Source organism: Lolium rigidum, chromosome 5 (genome assembly GCF_022539505.1).
Source record: "Lolium rigidum isolate FL_2022 chromosome 5, APGP_CSIRO_Lrig_0.1, whole genome shotgun sequence".
Classification (NCBI taxonomy): Eukaryota; Viridiplantae; Streptophyta; class Magnoliopsida; order Poales; family Poaceae; genus Lolium; species Lolium rigidum.
Genome location: NC_061512.1, coordinates 74121630 through 74138939, shown reverse-complemented (window position 1 = coordinate 74138939; position 17310 = coordinate 74121630). Strand labels below are relative to the sequence as shown.

The following is a 17310-nucleotide window of genomic DNA, read 5'->3' as shown; positions in this document are numbered from 1 at the left end:
TGGGATTCCCAGATGGCTTCCGCGCGCATATGGCATGTGATAGGTGGTGCGTAGGAGGTATCATACTGCCGCGCGGAGGTCCCGCGCGATACTGAAATGCGCACCATGCAGCTCCTTCACAAAAAAAGCCCTTCCGGCACCCCGAAAATGGAAAACCCGTCGCCCGTGGTTCGGATTGGAAATCCGCGACCAGGGCCTTGCTTCCCATCCTAAGGCCCACGCACGTGCCAAATATGGCCTCGTTCCGACAAACTATGTGGTGAAACGGGCCGTTTCCTACTCATTTTCCCTAAAAGCCATAGAACTCCGGACGTGATTGCCCTATTCGTGAAGGGTTTTTCAAGATAATTGCCGTATCCCAGTTCCGTACATCCAAGGTTAGCCAAACCTTACATCACACTTGTACACATATGTTATGGGCATATGCAAGTTTTCCAGCGATTCCGACGCTCCGATGGTCTGTATCTTGAAAAACCCTAGGGCGGGGACCCCGCAGATCTACCCCTATAGCTTTCTCCGTGTGAGGGTTTACCAATGGACTTTTTTACTTGCTTTGGTTTGTTTAGGACATATGTACATGGAAACCATAGGTTGGGCATACTTTACCATAAAATAGGCTCGTTTGAGCCGTGGCGGGAGTTTCCACATACAGATCCTGGATTTTACCAAGTGCTAGCCCATGTATGCGGAAATCGTCAACGCCGGGTACATGCAAGGTTAGCCAAACCTTACATCACACTTGTACATATATGTTAGGGGCAGATGCAAGTTTTCCAACAATTCTGACGCTCCGGTGATCCGTATCTTGGGAAACCCTAGGGCGGGGACCCCCGGATCTACCCCTATAGCTTTCTCCGTGCGAGAGTTTACCAATGTAATTTTTTACTTGTTTTGGTTTATTTAGGACATATGTACATGGAAACCATAGGTTGGGCATACTTTACCATAAAATAGGCTCCATTTGAGCCGTGGCGGGAGTTTCCACATACAGATCCTGGATTTTACCAAGTGTTAGCCCATGTATGCGGAAATCGTCAACAACGGGTACATCCAAGGTTAGCCAAACCTTACATCACACTTGTACACATATGTTATGGGCATATGCAAGTTTTCCAGCGATTCCGACGATCCGATGGTCTGTATCTTGAAAAACCCTAGGGCGGGGACCCGCGAGATCTACCCCTATAGCTTTCTCCGTGTGAGGGTTTACCAATGGACTTTTTTACTTGCTTTGGTTCTTTTAGGACATATGTACATGGAAACCATAGGTTGGGCATACTTTACCATAAAATAGGCTCTGTTTGAGCCGTGGCGGGAGTTTCCACATACAGATCCTGCATTTCAACAAGTGCTAGCCCATGTATGCGGAAATCGTCAACGCCGGGTACATGCAAGGTTAGCCAAACCTTACATCACACTTGTACATATATGTTAGGGGCAGATGGAAGTTTTCCAACAATTCCGACGCTCCGATGATCTGTATCTTGGGAAACCCTAGGGCGGGGACCCCGCAGATCTACCCCTAGGGTTAGGGTTAGGGTTAGAGTTAGGGTTAGCAATGTATGTGGAAACCCTAGGGTTAGGGTTAGGGTTAGAGTTAGGGTTAGGGTTAGAGCTAGGGTTAGAGTTAGGGTTAGGGAAACCGTAGGGCGGGGACCCCCACATCTACCCATATGTACATCGATAGCAAATGTTGGGCCTAGTGGCTCCGGTTGACCCGTCTGCGAAGAGCGTCACTCGTGGGACCTACATATGCCATCTACCAATTCTTAAAAAATAGAACCATTTTTTACATAATTCGTACTAGTAAATAAATAATACAAACATAATATAAAGTAATATAAGAGAGGAAAAAATAAAAAATAAACCCTACGGCGGGGACCATGCAAATCTACCCCTAGGGTTAGGGTTAGGGTTAGCAATGTACATCGATAGAAGATGTTGAGCCTACTAGCTCCAGTCGACCCGTCTGCGAAGTGCGTCACTCGTGAGACCTAGCTACATATGGCATCTACCATTTTTCTCATTAAAAAAGAACCATTTTTACATAACTCATACTACTACATAAATAAATACAAACATAATATAAAGTAAAGGAGAGAGAAGAAAATAAAAAAAACTAAGCCGAGGGTGGCCGTCGGCATAGGTAGGTCATGCACTATGCCGAGGGGCACCCTCGGCGCCTCGCTGACGCCGTAACCGGGACGTCACACGCGGAGCAGGTGTGCAGTAGACGCAGGCACTACGCCGACGGCCGTTTGTACGCCGAGGGTGGCCGTCGGCGTATGATGCTCTACGCCGAGGGCACAACTACGCCGAGGGGCTCGTTGGGTCTCTGCCCTGGACCGGACGTACGCCGACGGCCCCGACATTTGGCCGTCGGCGTACGCCACGGCCGTCGGCGCAGCACGCCATTCCCGTAGTGTCATATACAAGTACATTAATGTCGAGATATATGGTCCATTAATGGCGAGGTTAAATACAAGTATCTATATATTTGTTTACCTGGAGACAGGCCCGTGATTCAAAGATTTTCTTCCGCATAATTTCATGCATTAGTAGAATGGTTTAGCTTGAGACAGCTAATGGTGTCATAATGGTACAGAGTACGTGATTCTTAATACGGAGTATGAATGATTTTCTCGCCTCTTAGACTACTTACATAGTATCATAAGTACCGTAGTATCATGCACTATATAAATGCAAATGCTGATGTGTCGTCATATCAATTAATGATGAAAGGGATGATAGTGATATCATAGGTAGATACCATATCATAGCACATAGAACTACAAAAATTAATGTCAAATAAATCTTGTACATACTTTTGTATTGAGATTCTACAAATCATTAAATACATGTAACATATGATACTACTAAATGATACTCCCTCCATACCGGATAATAAAGCAAATCTGCGATTTGGAGAAGAACCGTTTTATTAGGCAAATCTTTGAATTAACTCACAGAATTAATTGTTGCGGGTGGGCTTGTCCTCCTAAATTCACTCCCATCCTTTCATTTCCTCCCACTTTAACTTCTCAAAACTTTTGCATGTCATGTTTCAGCCAATGCATGCGCTCAAATAGAGCCCATCGTTTGCATGCAGGGAAGGTTTACCTCGCCCGTGGGCCGCGACATTGATTGTTCAGCACTAAACATAATTAGCGGTTCCATCGACATCTCTACTACTTATCTCTATCTCTACTACTTAAAAAGAAGGAGCTTGTTCCCCCTTCTCCCCTACTTTGGTTGTCCTTTTGGTCGTTTACCTCAAGTTTTGGTCGTCTCGCACTACGCCCGCCCGCCCGCACGCGCTAAACTGGGCCAGGCCCATCACATCCTGCTCCTGCGTCGCACCATCTAGCTTTTCTCTCCCCTGGCGAAGTGACGATCCCTCCCTGTCCAACCCTAGCCGCCATGCCTTCTTGCCCCCACACGATTTCCTTCCTCCACCCGTCGGCGTTCTTTACGCGTGCCCCGTCCGCGCACCTCGGCGATGCGCCGCCGCCCATCTCCCCTCTCCCCTCTATCAAGCCTCATTAGCCTCATCAAGCCCCTCCTCCAACCCCGCTCCACGCACACCACCAAAACCCTAGCCCGCCCACCTCTCCCCTCCGCCTCGCTAGGTACTTGCCCGCATGGAGGAGGCGCTGCCAAGCTCACGTGAGGATGTTGGAGCGCATGGAATCCAGCGCATGCCGCCATGACCCATTCCTCCCCTCCCCATCTACGGCGACGGAGAACTTGCGTGGAGGACGACAGCAAGGAGCCCGCATCGTGTGAACCAAGTGCCGTCGAAGACAGGCACCTCCAGCGTCGGCGCTCCGAAACTGGGCAGGGAGGATATGATCTCGGCCTTCAGGGGCCTGGATCTGAGAGCCCTCCTCTGAATTATTCATTTGATTTTTTATCACTTAAAACAATCCGATTTGATTCTGCTGTTTTCCTAGAGATTCCTGTTCATATTGCTTCAGCCCGATTCCTAACGTATTCTATGGTAGCAGTGGTGGTCTAGGTGGAAGCAGTAAGCATGCCGGAGAGCCAGCCGAAGGACCTGCAAACGTTTCGTGGTTCACTTGGAGAATCACGAATTTCAGCAGGCACATCAGGATGAAGCACTACTAGGGTGCGTACAAATGGTGACCCCTTGGCCTCTTCACTTACTACAAGTTGCAGCTGCAGAAATATTTCAGAATATTTTATTTTGGTATTTTGGTAACATCGGTGGGTTTGATGCAGGCGTGTTCTTAGTTTTCCGAAGGGAAATAACGTAGAGCACTTATCAATTTACTTGGGACTCAACCAACCTCCCATGGGTTTGAGCCGATCTTCATGGCAGTTGTTTTCCTAATCTGGATACACGTTTAGTTCTGGTGGACAGATTGTTAGCTAGCTCCCGTTGGCTTGTTCGCTAATCTTGATGTAAGCATATCTCATCTGTACTTACAATCCAGGCTGCATTTTCTTCATGTAAGCATATTTCATTTGTGCTTAAAAACCATGCTGCATTTTTTTGTATTGAGCAGGCAGTGTTTTTGTAAAATAAGTTTTTACTGTCCATAAGCTCCATCATCGAAGTTGAAGTGTACTTGTTAGTCGCCTGATGATCATGGTGTTTTGACTTGTAGTCTCCAGAATGGTTCATGGATTACCACTATTAATAAATGTCATTGTTTGTGAATTAACCTTTGGCTCCGAATAATTAGAGGCTCAATTATGTGCACTCTTGTTTGCTTTCATGGTACATGCCTTTTATTTTGATTTTACTTTTCATGGAGATTTCAGGATAGGGGCAGCGTTGTAGTAATTTCTGAAATTTGTTTTTACCCTAGCTTGATGATATAAATTGTGTGTGGATTACTGAAATAAAACCTTGAATCTTGATATGATTCTGTAAAAGGCTGACATGATAAGCCATAGGTAATCAGTCATTTCTTGTACTCTTTAATAAGGACAAGGCATAGTGATTTCTTATTGTAATAACCATTATGAACAAGATGTGAGTTTTCTGTTCTTTATTGCAAATATATAATCTCTGAGAGATAATACTTTTCATGGAGATTTCGGGATAGGGGCAGCGTTGCAAGGGATAATTGTTGTTGCGGGATATAGGTAATTTCTGAAATTTGTTCTTACCTTAGCCTCGATTAGTCTAAATTTTGTGTGGATTACTAAAATAAAACCTTGAATCTTGATATGATTCTGTAAAAGGCTGACATGATAAGCCATAGGTAATCAGTAATTTCTTGTACTCTTTAATAAGGACAGGGCATAGTGATTTCTTATGCAATAACCATTATGAACAAGATGTGAGTTTTCTGTTCTATATTACAAATATATAATCTCTGCGAGATAAACTAAATTGGCACCTTCCAGGTTCATGCTTCACATACTATAAAAGTTATTATACATTCATTTATCGATGTAATATACTTTTTTTCCCTTAGTTCCTATACTTGATGAAATTTTTTGAAGTGAGATTGCTGTTCCTTAGTTCCTACCTACAAAAAAAAGATAAAAGCTATTAAAAATGGTGAAGCCATCGGTGATGACTTGCTAGGATTGCTGTTGGAGTCAAAGACACGGGAATCCAATGGGAAAGCAGATCTAGGAATGAGTACCGAAGAAATAATCCAGGAATGCAAGCTATTTTACTTCGCAGGTATGGAGACAACATCAGTCTTGCTCACATGGACACTAATTCTGCTCAGCATGCACCCAGAGCGGCAAGAGAATGCAAGAGATGAAATGTTGCACTATTTTGGAAGAACCGCACCTGATTTCGAGCACTTGAGTCGCCTGAAGATTGTAAGTATGAAATATATATTCTGACATTTAATATAACGAGCACAAGTAATGCCCCCTTCATCAATATGACAATATAAGTACCAAGTATATAAAATATAAGATTTCCGTAGTATTAAAATTGTACCACGTATCTGCATATACATTTAAGTGAAAACAAATACTCTTTATCTGACCGTGTCATTAAAAAGACTTTATCTGGAGCAAAACAGGAAGACATTGTGCTTTAAGTTCAGAAGGATTGGAGCAATGATCTTTATATTGTGTGTTTTTTTGCAGGTAACAATGATTGACATAGAGGCCTGGATCTAGGTGCGCCTCCTCTCCCCCTTTGTTACACAAAGCTTTGCGTACAATGCCTCCTGTAGAGTGAGCTAGCATGGCATGGACCAGGTGCGATGCAAATTCCTTTCCAGAAACATAGTTTTGCTTCTTTATTGTGTACTGACTATTATGTTTGTATCTCGGTATATTTTTGGGATTTAGGTATGAGAGACCTTAAAAATTTGTAGTGAGTTTAGACACTCGGAGCATAAAAGTTGTTGTCACTTTTGTGCTTTGTTGGGATCAGAAGTTTCTATCATGTTCTCTAGATAAGACTGTGAAGATCTGATCTGATTCAGAGTCTGGAAACCTTCAAGTCATGCATACCGTTACGGGCGGGGAGCTTATATTACCTACTTTTGTGTTTTATCAGTGTTAGAGCTATATACTATCCTTATTTAGTTTGGTTGAACATTGTAAACGGTTACCGTCAAAATGTCATCTGTATATATTGAGGTGTGAGAATAAATGATATGCATACTAATTTAGTACTAGGTTAGGTAATTATCCCATGGTGAATATGATTTAGGTAATTATTTCATGGTAATATTTAACCACAGAATATGCACAACCAATACGCAAGATCATTTAGTGAATTGGACATGTTACATATCTACACAGTTACGTACTTTACTTTTTTCTTTTCACTAGTAAAAATGCCCGTGCGTTGCCACGGGTCCTCCAATTTCATTTCGCAATGCTCATATATAATTCATAACTCACTATGAAAATTTAAAACAAATTAGGGATATCATAATATACTAATACCGAACGCAATAACAAGACATCGTTGATGTGCATCCGCGTGGTTCCAATTCTAGATCTTCTAGTTACTCTTCCGCGGTAAGTTCTACACCTGTTCTGGACCGTCATAAATGTCAACTCAATAACCTCACCTTTTGGATGTATAGTTAAATATCCGTATGTTGCCACGGTTCATAAAAAATATTTCTGGTGGCACATAGGATATAATGCACATAAATATTTAAAGATTTCAACACATCGAGCCAACAGAGAGAACATGCATTACCACAAAAGCACGAAAAAGTTTGAGCTGCATTTTATTGAAAGGATTTGACTATAAAATCTTTGCTTATCCTCCCTTGTTCAAAGACACGTTCTTTGCCCTTATCATATCAACTAACACTTATCATATCAACTAACACAGGTTGTAAGGCAAGCAAGAACCAATAGTCCAGCCGTGCAACCATAAGCAAGTTGACTCTAGGTCCCCTATCTATCTCTCTTTCTCAATCCTGGACTTGAATGGCTTCCAAATTAACCATAGACCTGGACCCTACATAGACCCATCTGCAATCTACAATATAATGTATTTCCCATATGGGAAATAGAATAGATTTTCTGCATTTATTGCACAACATTTTATTGGTTTTACATTAGGAGGCAAAAAGTTTCTTGAACAAACCAAGAGACCACTCCCTGATTTCCATTAGAAAAAAACATTCTACATAGTTCTTAACCACAACACAGCTACCACCATCAACGCAACAAAAAAAGGAAAACTAAGTTACTACAGTTTCAAAAAAAGGCTACACCTAAAAGAAAACCAAACATGACACTTACATGCCACAGCCAAGCAAACTACCAAAAGTAAATGTCTAGAACCCAACATCTTCTTTCTTCCCAACGATGAACCACATATCCTTTATTTGGGCTCTTTTTACACAACTCCAAATTCTTCACCCTCCTTCTTGACCTATTCTCGCAGCCTTGGTCTTCATGCGCTCCAGCTTCGACTTGCTCGAAATATTTCACACGTTGACTTGCTCCAAAACCTTTGCGGGCAGTTGTAACTTCAGCTTCGCTGCCTGCAGATTTGCCCAACATTTAATCCCAAAAAAAATTATTCGTCATTTCTATAGGCTCAGATGGCCATTTATTTACAAAGCATACCAAAACATAGCAGCTATCTCCAGAGTCTTCAATTTCTCTTTTTTCCTACTGAAAGTTTTTAACCAATCCACCAAACATTGTTGAGCATTGTCGCACTTAAATCCAGTTGCACAACTGACGGTATTCCATAAATATCTAGCTTCTAATAGAATATCTTAGATCAGCTCCAAGAAGGATTTCACTCGCAATGGGTAAAAGTTAAGAGAACTGAGCCCTGGGTAAAAGCCTTCTAAATAGTAATATTTTGTTCGTCAAGAAGCCCAACTTGACACAGATTGCTACAATAGTTTCGTTGCTAGCTAGTAGGGCGAACCCATGAAATATTAAGACCTTATGGTACAACACCTACTTAATTCAGGGTTTAAGAAGCACATCAGCGTATTGCGGGAAGCATCTCATAAATATAGCTTTTTCCTTTGCCAGAACTCCTACTCCACATGTACCAATTATGTGAGAAAAGATGAACAGGTTGAAGGCTATGCAATCAAACTCAGACACAAAATATCACATATATTTGTTTGACTTCTTATAACACCTCTCCCAATCACTTTCCAACACAACATGTATACAAAAATGGAGTAAAGAATGATAAATTCGTAAGGTACAAAATTTGCGAGAGTAACTACTTTAATTACATGCTTTTCACTTGTTGCCTCTATGGACCTTTTTTCAGAGAGAGGCATGTGTGACCAAATTTACTGAAGGATGGATCATATATTCTATCCAATCAAAACACACGTTTTATTTCATCAACGAAAATAATGCAGCCACGATGCTAGCAGATAGCATCGGTGTTGCTGTTTACCTTAATGAAGTAGAGGTGCACATTCTCTCCGAATATTCTCTTCTCCATGTTGTACTCCCAAATCCCCGTTCCCAAATTGCAGCGGATGTAGATTAAATTGGTGTGCTTTATACCAGATATTAGAAGAGACCTGGCGGTAGTGAAAACTACTATTCTAGTATTGGTAGCAGGGAGTCGACCGTAGTTCTCCGACGGTGGCAACCAACAATACTTCTGCTTCTCTCCGAATATTCTCTCTTCCATGTTGTACTCCCCAATCCCTGTTCCAGAAAATGCAGGAACCAAGGCCTCCAAAGATGATAAGAAACACATATCAATAAAGATGTAACGGAAGGCAGCTTGTGTAAACTATACTGTTTGACTGAATGCAGACTGGCTCACAACTTCCAGCAATCAACACCTTCATGCACCGAGAAAAGTTCATCAACATGATTTTAAACAAGTAGTAGCACTTGAGAACAGATAGAAGCTTCTCAATCCAGTAACACATAAAGTAAATTGAATGAAAAGAAAAAAGTAAAGTACGTAACTGTGTAGATATGTAACATGTCCAATTCACTAAATGATCTTGCGTATTGGTTGTGCATATTCTGTGGTTAAATGTTACCATGAAATAATTACCTAAATCATATTCACCATGGGATAATTACCTAACCTAGTACTAAATTAGTATGCATATCATTTATTCTCACACCTCAATATATACAGATGACATTTTGACGGTAACCGTTTACAATGTTCAACCAAACTAAATAAGGATAGTATATAGCTCTAACACTGATAAAACACAAAAGTAGGTAATATAAGCTCCCTGCCCAGAACGGTATGCATGACTTGAAGGTTTCTAGACTCTGAATCAGATCAGATCTTCACAGTCTTATCTAGAGAACATGATAGAAACTTCTGATCCCAACAAAGCACAAAAGTGACAACAACTTTTATGCTCCGAGTGTCTAAACTCACTACAAATTTTTAAGGTCTCTCATACCTAAATCCCAAAAATATACCAGATACAAACATAATAGTCAGTACACAATAAAGAAGCAAAACTATGTTTCTGGAAAGGAATTTGCATCGCACCTGGTCCATGCCATGCTAGCTCACTCTACAGGAGGCATTGTACGCAAAGCTTTGTGTAACAAAGGGGGAGAGGAGGCGCACCTAGATCCAGGCCTCTATGTCAATCATTGTTACCTGCAAAAAAACACACAATATAAAGATCATTGCTCCAATCCTTCTGAACTTAAAGCACAATGTCTTCCTGTTTTGCTCCAGATAAAGTCTTTTTAATGACACGGTCAGATAAAGAGTATTTGTTTTCACTTAAATGTATATGCAGATACGTGGTACAATTTTAATACTACGGAAATCTTATATTTTATATACTTGGTACTTATATTGTCATATTGATGAAGGGGGCATTACTTGTGCTGTTATATTAAATGTCAGAATATATATTTCATACTTACAATCTTCAGGCGACTCAAGTGCTCGAAATCAGGTGCGGTTCTTCCAAAATAGTGCAACATTTCATCTCTTGCATTCTCTTGCCGCTCTGGGTGCATGCTGAGCAGAATTAGTGTCCATGTGAGCAAGACTGATGTTGTCTCCATACCTGCGAAGTAAAATAGCTTGCATTCCTGGATTATTTCTTCAGTACTCATTCCTAGATCTGCTTTCCCATTGGATTCCCGTGTCTTTGACTCCAACAGCAATCCTAGCAAGTCATCACCGATGGCTTCACCATTTTTAATAGCTTTTATCTTTTTTTTGTAGGTAGGAACTAAGGAACAGCAATCTCACTTCAAAAAATTTCATCAAGTATAGGAACTAAGGGAAAAAAAAGTATATTACATCGATAAATGAATGTATAATAACTTTTATAGTATGTGAAGCATGAACCTGGAAGGTGCCAATTTAGTTTATCTCGCAGAGATTATATATTTGTAATATAGAATAGAAAACTCACATCTTGTTCATAATGGTTATTGCATAAGAAATCACTATGCCCTGTCCTTATTAAAGAGTACAAGAAATTACTCATTACCTATGGCTTATCATGTCAGCCTTTTACAGAATCATATCAAGATTCAAGGTTTTATTTTAGTAATCCACACAAAATTTAGACTAATCAGGCTAAGGTAAGAACAAATTTCAGAAATTACCTATATCCTGCAACAACAATTATCCCTTGCAACGCTGCCCCTATCCTGAAATCTCCATGAAAAGTATTATCTCTCAGAGATTATATATTTGCAATAAAGAACAGAAAACTCACATCTTGTTCATAATGGTTATTACAATAAGAAATCACTATGCCTTGTCCTTATTAAAGAGTACAAGAAATGACTGATTACCTATGGCTTATCATGTCAGCCTTTTACAGAATCATATCAAGATTCAAGGTTTTATTTCAGTAATCCACACACAATTTAGATCATCAAGCTAGGGTAAAAACAAATTTCAGAAATTACTACAACGCTGCCCCTATCCTGAAATCTCCATGAAAAGTAAAATCAAAATAAAAGGCATGTACCATGAAAGCAAACAAGAGTGCACATAATTGAGCCTCTAATTATTCGGAGCCAAAGGTTAATTCACAAACAATGACATTTATTAATAGTGGTAATCCATGAACCATTCTGGAGACTACAAGTCAAAACACCATGATCATCAGGCGACTAACAAGTACACTTCAACTTCGATGATGGAGCTTATGGACAGTAAAAACTTATTTTACAAAAACACTGCCTGCTCAATATAAAAAAATGCAGCATGGTTTTTAAGCACAAATGAAATATGCTTACATGAAGAAAATGCAGCCTGGATTGTAAGTACAGATGAGATATGCTTACATCAAGATTAGCGAACAAGCCAACGGGAGCTAGCTAACAATCTGTCCACCAGAACTAAACGTGTATCCAGATTAGGAAAACAACCGCCATGAAGATCGGCTCAAACCCATGGGAGGTTGGTTGAGTCCCAAGTAAATTGATAAGTGCTCTACGTTATTTCCCTTCGGAAAACTAAGAACACGCCTGCATCAAACCCACCGATGTTACCAAAATACCAAAATAAAATATTCTGAAATATTTCTGCACGCACCCTAGTAGTGCTTCATCCTGATGTGCCAGCTGAAATTCGTGATTCTCCAAGTGAACCACGACGTTTGCAGGTCCTTCGGCTGGCTCTCCGGCATGCTTACTGCTTCCACCTAGACCACCACTGCTACCATAGAATACGTTAGGAATCGGGCTGAAGCAATATGAACAGGAATCTCTAGGAAAACAGCAGAATCAAATCGGATTGTTTTAAGTGATAAAAAATCAAATGAATAATTCAGAGGAGGGCTCTCAGATCCAGGCCCCTGAAGGCCGAGATCATATCCTCCCTGCCCAGTTTCGGAGCGCCGACGCTGGAGGTGCCTGTCTTCGACGGCACTTGGTTCACACGATGCGGGCTCCTTGCTGTCGTCCTCCACGCAAGTTCTCCGTCGCCGTAGATGGGGAGGGGAGGAATGGGTCATGGCGGCATGCGCTGGATTCCATGCGCTCCAACATCCTCACGTGAGCTTGGCAGCGCCTCCTCCATGCGGGCAAGTACCTAGCGAGGCGGAGGGGAGAGGTGGGCGGGCTAGGGTTTTGGTGGTGTGCGTGGAGCGGGGTTGGAGGAGGGGCTTGATGAGGCTAATGAGGCTTGATAGAGGGGAGAGGGGAGATGGGCGGCGGCGCATCGCCGAGGTGCGCGGACGGGGCACGCGTAAAGAACGCCGACGGGTGGAGGAAGGAAATCGTGTGGGGGCAAGAAGGCATGGCGGCTAGGGTTGGACAGGGAGGGATCGTCACTTCGCCAGGGGAGAGAAAAGCTAGATGGTGCGACGCAGGAGCAGGATGTGATGGGCCTGGCCCAGTTTAGCGCGTGCGGGCGGGCGGGCGGGCGTAGTGCGAGACGACCAAAACTTGAGGTAAACGACCAAAAGGACGACCAAAGTAGGGGAGAAGGGGGAACATGCTCCTTCTTTTTAAGTAGTAGAGATTCAATTTACTTTATGTGTTACTGGATTGAGAAGCTTCTATCTGTTCTCAAGTGATACTACTTGTTTAAAATCATGTTGATGAACTTTTCTCGGTGCATGAAGGTGTTGATTGCTGGAAGTTGTGAGCCAGTCTGCATTCAGTCAAACAGTATAGTTTACACAAGCTGCCTTCCGTTACATCTTTATTGATATGTGTTTCTTATCATCTTTGGAGGCCTTGGTTCCTGCATTTTCTGGAACAGGGATTGGGGAGTACAACATGGAAGAGAGAATATTCGGAGAGAAGCAGAAGTATTGTTGGTTGCCACCGTCGGAGAACTACGGTCGACTCCTTGCTACCAATACTAGAATAGTAGTTTTCACTACCGCCAGGTCTCTTCTAATATCTGGTATAAAGCACACCAATTTAATCTACATCCGCTGCAATTTGGGAACGGGGATTTGGGAGTACAACATGGAGAAGAGAATATTCGGAGAGAATGTGCACCTCTACTTCATTAAGCTAAACAGCAACACCGATGCTATCTGCTAGCATCGTGGCTGCATTATTTTCGTTGATGAAATAAAACGTGTGTTTTGATTGGATAGAATATATGATCCATTCTTCAGTAAATTTGGTCACACATGCCTCTCTCTGAAAAAAGGTCCATAGAGGCAACAAGTGAAAAGCATGTAATTAAAGTAGTTACTCTCGCAAATTTTGTACCTTACGAATTTATCATTCTTTACTCCATTTTTGTATACATGTTGTGTTGGAAAGTGATTGGGAGAGGTGTTATAAGAAGTCAAACAAATATATGTGATATTTTGTGTCTGAGTTTGATTGCATAGCCTTCAACCTGTTCATCTTTTCTCACATAATTGGTACATGTGGAGTAGGAGTTCTGGCAAAGGAAAAAGCTATATTTATGAGATGCTTCCCGCAATATGCTGATGTGCTTCTTAAACCCTGAATTAAGTAGGTGTTGTACCATAAGGTCTTAATATTTCATGGGTTCGCCCTACTAGCTAGCAACGAAACTATTGTAGCAATCTGTGTCAAGTTGGGCTTCTTGACGAACAAAATATTACTATTTAGAAGGCTTTTACCCAGGGCTCAGTTCTCTTAACTTTTACCCATTGCGAGTGAAATCCTTCTTGGAGCTGATCTAAGATATTCTATTAGAAGCTAGATATTTATGGAATACCGTCAGTTGTGCAACTGGATTTAAGTGCGACAATGCTCAACAATGTTTGGTGGATTGGTTAAAAAATTTTAGTAGGAAAAAAGAGAAATTGAAGACTCTGGAGATAGCTGCTATGTTTTGGTATGCTTTGTAAATAAATGGCCATCTGAGCCTATATAAATGACGAATAATTTTTTTTGGGATTAAATGTTGGGCAAATCTGCAGGCAGCGAAGCTGAAGTTACAACTGCCCGCAAAGGTTTTGGAGCAAGTCAACGTGTGAAATATTTCGAGCAAGTCGAAGCTGGAGCGCATGAAGACCAAGGCTGCGAGAATAGGTCAAGAAGGAGGGTGAAGAATTTGGAGTTGTGTAAAAAGAGCCCAAATAAAGGATATGTGGTTCATCGTTGGGAAGAAAGAAGATGTTGGGTTCTAGACATTTACTTTTGGTAGTTTGCTTGGCTGTGGCATGTAAGTGTCATGTTTGGTTTTCTTTTAGGTGTAGCCTTTTTTTGAAACTGTAGTAACTTAGTTTTCCTTTTTTTTGTTGCGTTGATGGTGGTAGCTGTGTTGTGGTTAAGAACTATGTAGAATGTTTTTTTCTAATGGAAATCAGGGAGTGGTCTCTTGGTTTGTTCAAGAAACTTTTTGCCTCCTAATGTAAAACCAATAAAATATTGTGCAATAAATGCAGAAAATCTATTCTATTTCCCATATGGGAAATACATTATATTGTAGATTGCAGATGGGTCTATGTAGGGTCCAGGTCTATGGTTAATTTGGAAGCCATTCAAGTCCAGGATTGAGAAAGAGAGATAGATAGGGGACCTAGAGTCAACTTGCTTATGGTTGCACGGCTGGACTATTGGTTCTTGCTTGCCTTACAACCTGTGTTAGTTGATATGATAAGTGTTAGTTGATATGATAAGGGCAAAGAACGTGTCTTTGAACAAGGGAGGATAAGCAAAGATTTTATAGTCAACTCCTTTCAATAAAATGCAGCTCAAACTTTTTCGTGCTTTTGTGGTAATGCATGTTCTCTCTCGTTGGCTCGATGTGTTGAAATCTTTAAATATTTATGTGCATTATATCCTATGTGCCACCAGAAATATTTTTTATGAACCGTGGCAACATACGGATATTTAACTATACATCCAAAAGGTGAGGTTATTGAGTTGACATTTATGACGGTCCAGAACAGGTGTAGAACTTACCGCGGAAGAGTAACTAGAAGATCTAGAATTGGAACCACGCAGATGCACATCAACGATGTCTTGTTATTGCGTTCGGTATTAGTATATTATGATATCCCTAATTTGTTTTAAATTTTCATAGTGAGTTATGAATTATATATGAGCATTGCGAAATGAAATTGGAGGACCCGTGGCAACGCACGGGCATTTTTACTAGTAGAATTTAGAAGCCAATCAGCGCCTGCCTTGATCCCGCTGCTACCCCAGATTTGCCTTCTAATCCGGTATGGAGGGAGTACTATGCATTGTGAAGATAATATCGTACACTAGTATCATATGCATGATACTACTATATGATACTTCTCATTATGACTAATCTTACTTCCTATGTTCTTATTCACTTAAAATAAAATTTGAAAAATCTGATCACATATTTAAAAAAATAACATCTACAATATAAAATTTATGGTTCTAGAATCGTCTAAAGTATGCTTAGATATTATATGTTTTTGGTAGTATGAATTCATGGATATATAAGCCACAGGGCGTCAGGGGCTCATCACCAGGAGTAAAGATGGCAATAGGTAGGCTATGGACAGCGTGGAGCAATACCCATAACCGTACCCGTGAGCTTTAAGGAAATAGAAACACACTTGCTACCGTAGATTTCTCTTTTGTTGACGTGTCATAGTAAACTGCAAATGTTTCATCTGTAGTCTTATAGTACTTTTGTATAGTTTTATAGAAATTATTACCATATATAACACTATTGATATAAAATTTCACTCATACTCATACCCGACGGGTATCCATACAAATTGAGTACCAGATGGGTAGGTTAAATTGTACAGAAGTCTCGCAACTTTATATTTATTGAGAGTATTGAGTACCAGATGGGTAGGTTAAATTGTACAGAAGTCTCGCAACTTTATATTTTTTCCGTATTTATTGATAACAAATTTGGTTAAAAATAAATTATCTCAAATCAGTAACAGGTAGTTGAGTAAATAACAATTAATAAAATATAAAAATCATATTCTCATATTCTAATTTATAAGTCAACAAAACTAGACATGTCAAGTAAGAAATTGACAATAAACAGACAGGAAATGGGTATACTCACGGGGTACAGAGCTATACTTGTGCCCTATCCATAACTTAATGGGTAGGGATGGGTACTACCCATGGCATAAAAGTGTACACATACTCTGCCTATGCAGGTATGGTACCTACCGTACATGTGGGTAAAATTTCCATCCTTAACCAGGAAGACTCGCTAGAGCAATTGGGGCACCCTATTCATTCAACTCCCTGAGCCGAGTGGAACAGGGGAGGCGCTAGCAAGTGGACCTGAAGGAAGCCCAAGAGAGTAGTTGTAGGGCTTGTTAGGCCTGCGAGTTGACAACCTGACTCGCCGCATTTATTATAAACCCTAACCATGGGTGTTCATATAAAACCCAGCGTGGAACCCTAAAGGGATCGATCTCATCCCCATCCTACTCGCAGTAGCCATATCCGAGTACTGACCCCTCTCCCCATTGTAATCTATCAATCAATATACACATGCAGGAAGTAGGTCTTTTAGTCTCCAGAGCTGCTGGGTAACTCCCTGTCCCATTGCCATCTCGATCAACAGATGGCTACGCCTCCCTTATTCCACACCTCTGAAGTGTTGCACCATGTAGCGTGGGACGTCAGGCCTAAGATCCACGGTGAGACCCTTCTCGCCAATCTAACGGCCAATCACCATCGGCCGGATGATCGCCACATCCAGCCGAGCAGCTATTTCCCAGCTTCAGTGCTCGTGACCAACGTCGTGATGGTTTCGATCGGTATGATCAACCTATTCGCTGGCTTCACGGGAGCCACCGATCGGATCGAGTCAGAAGAAGATACCACTGTACACCTCATTCGGCCAGATCTACACCGCCACTCTCCTTGTAACATCCCAAAAAATTCAAAACAAAGAAAATGAATTTCCCTATTTCCAAATTTTGGAACCAACAAAAACTTTTATTAAATTTAGTTAGATACATAGTGAGCATGCTTAATTCATGTGCTTTT

At 41.2% G+C, this 17310-nt stretch overlaps 1 long non-coding RNA gene across 1 annotated transcript; it reads left to right on the top strand.

Annotated features, from left to right (window-relative positions):
- Window positions 1-5502: 5502 nt before the first annotated feature.
- LOC124655288 lies at window positions 5503-13175 on the top strand. Its single transcript, XR_006988621.1, has 3 exons — window positions 5503-5811; window positions 6088-6201; window positions 13130-13175. It is a non-coding gene; the product is annotated as an uncharacterized LOC124655288 (long non-coding RNA).
- The last annotated feature ends 4135 nt before the right edge of the window (window positions 13176-17310 follow it).